We start from the raw sequence: 6977 nt of genomic DNA on the forward strand, positions 1-6977 counted from the left end.
AACATATTTATACTCTAGACGGTATTTTAGTATGAATGTGTGAATGAAAAAGTAAAACGTTCCTACATCCTGAACGATAGATAATTGATGTTGAATGGGCCAATTTAACAATACAATTAAAAAAGTTATAGCCCTGCAAAGAAGGTGAACATCGCCATAGACAAATAGCGCTGGCAGAGGATGGTTTAGGATGATCAAACTGGTGGCAGAGAATGGGTTAACATGCATGCAAAATCTTCAGTCACCAAAAACTCTAATCTGTGGTCCTCAAGTATTTCCATACTTGATTCATATTGGAACATATTTGTTTATGCAGTTTATTTTTCTCATATTTTATATTCAGAGTTAATTATATTGTTTATACTGATTATTTTTTTCCTCATATTTTTATATTCAGATCTAATTTCATTGCCTATATCTATCGTTCTACTATTACCCTGCCCATACCTGTGTTACGAATGGGGGTAGTGTGGAGAGGAAATAGAACCCAATACTGCGGACAATGACTAATGAATGGAGGAAACGGAGACGGCAGTTGCTCTTCTCAGATACTGGGATCTATTTATTAGAGAATAACTGGAGCATGCATAATAATACCGGGACAAACAAAATAAAGAGCAACGCAGTGCTGGGACAACATACAAAACGAACTGGGAAAACGAGAAAACAAAGATGCACAAAACGGTATACTAAGCTTACTTACAATGACTCAAAACAAAGACAGCAAGGCATGGGAGAAGACAGGAGACACGACGAGCAGGGGAACACCGAGGAACTGGAGGAAATGATGCCACGACAAGGAGAGAAAGACACACACTTAAATACCTAGACTAATCATGATTGAAAACACCTGGCAGGCCAGTCTAAAACATAGAAATAATTAACACCAACTAAACACCAAAGCAATGTCACAAACACAAAACCAAAACAGGGGAACCACATCACACAAGGTAAGGGAAGGTCAACAACACACAATGAAATTACATTACTCAAACAATTAATTACATTAAGCACATTTGTGAGAACAGACAAAATGGACGCCTGCACCATCTGATGGTGCCCACTGAGACCACTGACAGGAGGTAGGGAATGTCCATTTTGATCATAATAGGCCCACAAAGGGCTGGGCCTGGGGTCATTACATACCTGTACCTCCCCTCCCCATGCTGCTATGACGCATGCTAGGCCACATTCCAAGATGATTTATTGGTAACACTTTATATGACACCCATGTCTATAATGCAGTATGCATATACTTATAATGTGTTATAATCTGCTAATAACACTGTATAATTCTGGTTATGAGCACTCGCGAATATCCACAACGCTGTATAACAATAATCACAACATTACTTGTAATGAATTGCCATTTGCTGGTCACTCTTGGACATTGTTTTTGCAAATATCACAGTGTATTCTAATGCTCATAGTTGTATTTGTTTCAGGTTTCAGGTTGAGACTTACTAATATTTTTTCACTTTTGTTGATCAAACATAGAAGTAAAATATACAGCTGCAGATAACGTAGAACTTGTTGCACGTATTATCCGCAATAGAGTTTTGTAATGTAAATGTCCGTCATTCAGGTGTGTCAAATTGGAGTACCGTACCAGTAGGCTTGGGCGGTATCATTGTTTTCATACCGTCATACCTTGATGACCTAATACCCCGGTATACAGTATATGACGGTATGGGTATGACTTTCATTTTCATCAGCGGGGGTAGGGGGGGGGGGGTGGTCGCAACCCGTGTTACCAAGTAAACAAATCACGGAGATGGCCAGTTAGCCCGCAGCATCCGAGTGCTACTATCGTTAGCTCTCAGAATGGTAGCTAGTTAGCCTGCATCACCGTAGTACTAGTAACGTTAGTATTGTGTATTCAAAAACGCACCGGACTGCGACGTAACGTTTTACCGTTTATTTGCTTGCTCCACCAGTGCACAACAACACACACTCTTGTTACCACAACGCTTTACGGTATTTTCACAGCACTGTTGCAACATTACCGTAAATCGTGAACACCTTGTGATCCACATACACAACAGTTAGCTCTCAGAATAGCCAGTTAGCCCGCAGCACCAGGCAGCAACGGTAAGTGTGTCTCATTTAATTTCCACCACTGAAGCGGGGTTTCCCCTCCTGTGTGTAGACAACCAGCTCTGCGGCTCGCTCCACTAGTGAGAACTGGTCTCGCCCTCTGCTGACGCGTGTGTGCACTACAACCAACCAACCACTGTCAAAACTCCGTTTCAGTGTAATATAAACTGAATCGCATCTGTGATTTTGACGGTATTGATTTTCAATACCTTCGGGATTTCTAAATACCCTGGTATACCGTAATACCGTCATACCGCCCAAGCCTACTTACCAGTACTACATTTATGGTCTTTTGTGAAGTGTAACACGTGGGAGGTCACACTGCCTTCATCAAGTCCTGCCTCCGCTGAGCAGGCGCCCAGACCTGACCTGTAGGTGTCGCTGTCCATAACGCCAGTTTCCCACCCATGACTTGCCCTCCCCCTAACCCAGCCAAACGAGTTAGTATGACGATCGGCCCAAGCCTCAAGCAATGCTGACTCCAGGAGTCGAGACCGCAGCCTCTTGCATTGGTGATGAGCGCAATCTCCGCTACGCCACCTGACCGCCACGCTACCTGACCGCCCCCTTAATATTACGTTTTTGGTTAGTTTTTCTTTCTTTTCGATATTAATATCCTATTCACTGTCACATTTATTTATTTTGGCTGGAAAAGGCATATTGGGAGTCCGACGGTGCAGTACCGGCCATATCCTGGTAGTGGCGCTGTCTCGAGAATGCAGTAACCCCTGTTGCAGACCAGGTGTCACCAGTGGCGGCTCGCCACCGGGGGCGCTAGGGCGCCGCCCCACCTGTTAAATCAGAGAAGAAGAAAAACACTTTTTAGTTTTTTATTTTATAGCCCTATAAATAATATAAACATGTTTAAAATGAATAATATTTACTCATTTTAAGTATGTTTGTGTTTCCAATGCACAATATAACGTTAATATATAAAATAAAAAATACTCGTTTTCCTGAACAGGAAGGAACTTTTTTATTTTTTTATTTTTTTGTATTTCTCGGCCCGGGCTAGACGCAATAGCGCTCTGAGTGCGCGTCACTGTTTGATCGCTGTATCCGTCGCAGCCAATCAGTGCGTAATGCGTTGTGCGTTGAAATATGACTATTATGTTGGAATCCGGGCGCGATTTGAAGCGGTCTAGGCAGCAGCGTCAAGAATTTCTGTAGCCGCATTTCGCGGAGACGCTCTCTGATTGGCCGACGTAATTTTTTTTTTCCGTAGCAGTATTTCGCGGAGACGATCTCTGATTGGCCGAATCCACTTTTTATGTTCCAATTCTAGCTTATTCTAGGTTGGTGGTAGAGATAGTTGTGTTGTTGTGACTTGTGAGATGCAGCTATTTGTCTTAGAGCGTGACTGCAAGTTCTTTCGACGGTTAAGCTTAGGCACTCTTTCAAAGTTGGTTAAGGTTAGAGTTTGTCTTAGAGCATGGCGATAGAACGCCAGGTAGTTTGCAGTCTGTTCGACGCGGAAATGGACAAAGAAATCAAGTACTGTCTTGTTGTGTGGTGCTAACAGCTAACAAGCTATGGCGGATGCAGTCTGGACAGTGGACAGTGGTCTGGATATACATCATCAACAGCGGATTATACACTTTATCAAGCCCACCATGTTTCAATTAAACAAAGTGAGTTAATTCTCTCTATCTCTCTCTCTTAGCCAACTCAGCTAATGATTAACTAACGCTCTCTCTCTCTCTCTCTCTCTCTCTCTCTCTCTCTCTCTCTCTCTCTCTCTCTCTCTCTCTCTCTCTCTCTCTCTCTCTCTTCTGTTGTGCTGCACCCGCCGTGGTCTCTCTCTCCATCTCTCTCTCTCTCTCTCTCTCTCTCTCTCTCTCTCTCTCTCTCTCTCTCTCTCTCTCTCTCTTCTCTCTCCATATCTCTCTCTCTCTCTCTCTCTCTCTCTCTCTCTCTCTCTCTCTCTTCTGTTGTGCTGCACCCGCTGTGGTCTCTCTCTCCATCTCTCTCTCTCCCTCCCTCTCTCTCTCTCTCTCTCTCTCTCTCTCCCTCTCTCTCTCTCTCTCTCTCTCTCTCTCTCTCTCTCTGCCTATGCGTGTGTTTGGAGACGGAGCGAGTTTGTTTCTAACGTTTCTATTTCTATTTCAAGTTGTGAATTAGACTGTACTTTATTTGGCCAATGCGTGGTACATGTTTGGTATAGCGCCCCCTAGCGCCCCCTCTGGAGAATAATCCAGGAGCCGCCACTGGGTGTCACACTGAAATCTTTCCGGGTGGACTTTTTTGTCTGAAGCGAGGGCTTCACTCGATCGCATGGAATACTCTTTGGGATGCCGAATTCATTATGCAGTAAAGGATTATGGCATGGGCCAATGGACATATGATCTACCAGATGGCGATCAAATAATTGGAAAATTCTTTTTGGAATCCAACCGGCCAAAGGTAAGAGCAATTTGACGTCAATTTCAGCTTGATCGTGCAAGGATTTAATAGCCATCCCCCAGATCAGCCTATGTTGTGGTAATAACGAATGCCGTTATTGGCAAACAATTAATCAGAAACGACTTCCCCCGCCTCCCCCTTTCATGCATTCATGATGGAACATAATACCGATCATATGCCTTTGGATTTTAAACTGTGTCGTGTGTAGGGACGAAACGCCGGATTTAACGTTATTAGCTTAGCGCCTTATAAATAGCCCAGATCATTCCGATATAACACTCATATTCACCACGGTATAAAACGGGAACGTATTGATGAAAAAAATATTTCTTTCATGCATCTTGAACGGAAGGTTCTTACTGTCAATTGACAATGATATTGGATACATAGCTATAATATAAAATATAGATTTAGCTTTACAACCAGCGTGACGCACAGTGAAAAGTTGTAATGGAAAGCTGGCCTAACTACAGCGGGCCCAGTCTAATAGCTGGCACTGATTGAGTTAAAGCTCCCAATAACTACTTATGTATGTTGACAATGTATAACAGTGATTATAATGCATTATAAAATTATTCTAATATATTACAACTACAAGAATTATAATACACTATGATCCTTGCAAAATAAAATATCCAGGAGTGACCAGCAAAGTATTATGATACTTGACCCCCATAAATCATTATAGAATGCTTTATAATGTGTCATGATTATCGTTATAAAGCATTTTGAATATTCACAAGCGCATATAACTATAATTATATGGTGTTACAAGCGTATTCTAATCCATTATATAATGCATTATGTTCATAGAAAGTGTTACCTATTAATTTATTGTACTTTAAATTGTACATGTATTTATATCAAAATGTTCCCATGACCCTGTGTAAGGCTTCCCCCACAGACGAGGGGGGGGGGGGGCGCAATTCATGAAAGGAGTAATCTGTTTACACGGTACTGTAACCTGCGTAATGACAGAGGGAGCCCAGGCAAATCAACTGGGTCTTTCATAATCATAAAAGCTTATCCGGGTTATTGTGGGCAGGTTACTTGGGACAGAATTCTCTGTGCTGTAAACGTAGAGAGTGTTCTTCAGTCTCAGTTATAAAGCTTCACCTTGAGACGGAAAGCTCAACGGTCTTGGTTTTGATTCTCTCTCAGACCTAGTTCAGTGAGAACGTATATATTGGTCTCAGGTTTTGGATTTGTTTATGTTTATATGATGAACTAATCCAATACTCATTTCCATCACTGTTAGTATTTCATGCTGTGGTATTCCATGTAGATACTTTCAGATTTTTCAAATATACACTGCCCCCCTAATCCATATTCCTGGTCTTAGTAGTCTTTGTTTCTATATCGGTCAAGGGGTAATTAAAATACCCCCCCCCCCCCCTTAAACATGCCTTAATTTCAGTTGAGGGTTAAACACCATAATCAGTAATGTCAGGGTAAATGAAGGAGTTTAATTCAAAGGAAGGGGTTACTGGGTAGTGTAGAGGTCAAAGCATTTGCGTACCACCGCAGAGACCTGTGTGTCAGCGGTACCTCCGGCTTGGTCAGTCGTCCCTACGAAGACAATTGTCAGTGTTTCGCGGGCGGGAAGCCGGTGGGGTATGCGTCCTGGTCGTCGCAACAGCGACTCCTACTGTTCAGCAGGGAGGGGGCCTGGTAGGTGATAGCATGAACCTCCATGCACGTTACACAAGTTCCTGCTTTTCCACACACTGCATGGATGATAAATGATTAAGCACCAGCATTAAATAGGCTCTTCTGCATGATTGCATGCGTGAAACACAATATTGCAGGTTCACAAGACAACTCAATCTAACTAATCGATTAGTCGACAAATCCTTTTGGAACGATTCGTTGACCAATAATTCCTTTAGCCCTAAGAGGGAACGGTGGCTGGATGTGAAGGAGCGATCACCTCCTAGGGGGTTTCTGTACTGCATCACACAGAGGCCCCTGACACCACTGGTGCACGTCTGCAGGTGCACGACGGGTTCATGTTGAAAGGTTTGAATAAAAGATAACTTTTAATGGAGAGAGTGTCACGCAACATTACTCCACCTGCAACATTTCGCTTTCTATTTAAGAGTTATAGAGCGGTTTCTTAAAAGACGGCTTCCCGGAGCGCGACGCACCGTTGAGTTGCGTCGCACCGTTGAGTCACACAGAGACAGTGGTGGAAAGTAACTAAATAAGATAATTAACCATGCAAGACCCAGATATATTTCTACTTGCAAAAAAAAAGGCAACCTTTCAGATGGTGTTGTAGGAGTACTTTGGAGAAGAAAATATAGTGTTTAAAAAAAATAAAATGTGTAAGGTTTTATTGAAATGTTGTAATATTACAACTGGAAACCAATTTTGAGGTACTCCAATGTCCAACTCCAATGAATTTTTATGGGCATTTTAGTGCAAGCCCTTACATGCTTTCATCATACAGTATGTAAGTCACATTATACAATGGC

This window comes from Notolepis coatsorum, assembly GCF_963971535.1.
Source record: "Notolepis coatsorum genome assembly, chromosome: 2".
Taxonomy (NCBI): Eukaryota; Metazoa; Chordata; class Actinopteri; order Aulopiformes; family Paralepididae; genus Notolepis; species Notolepis coatsorum.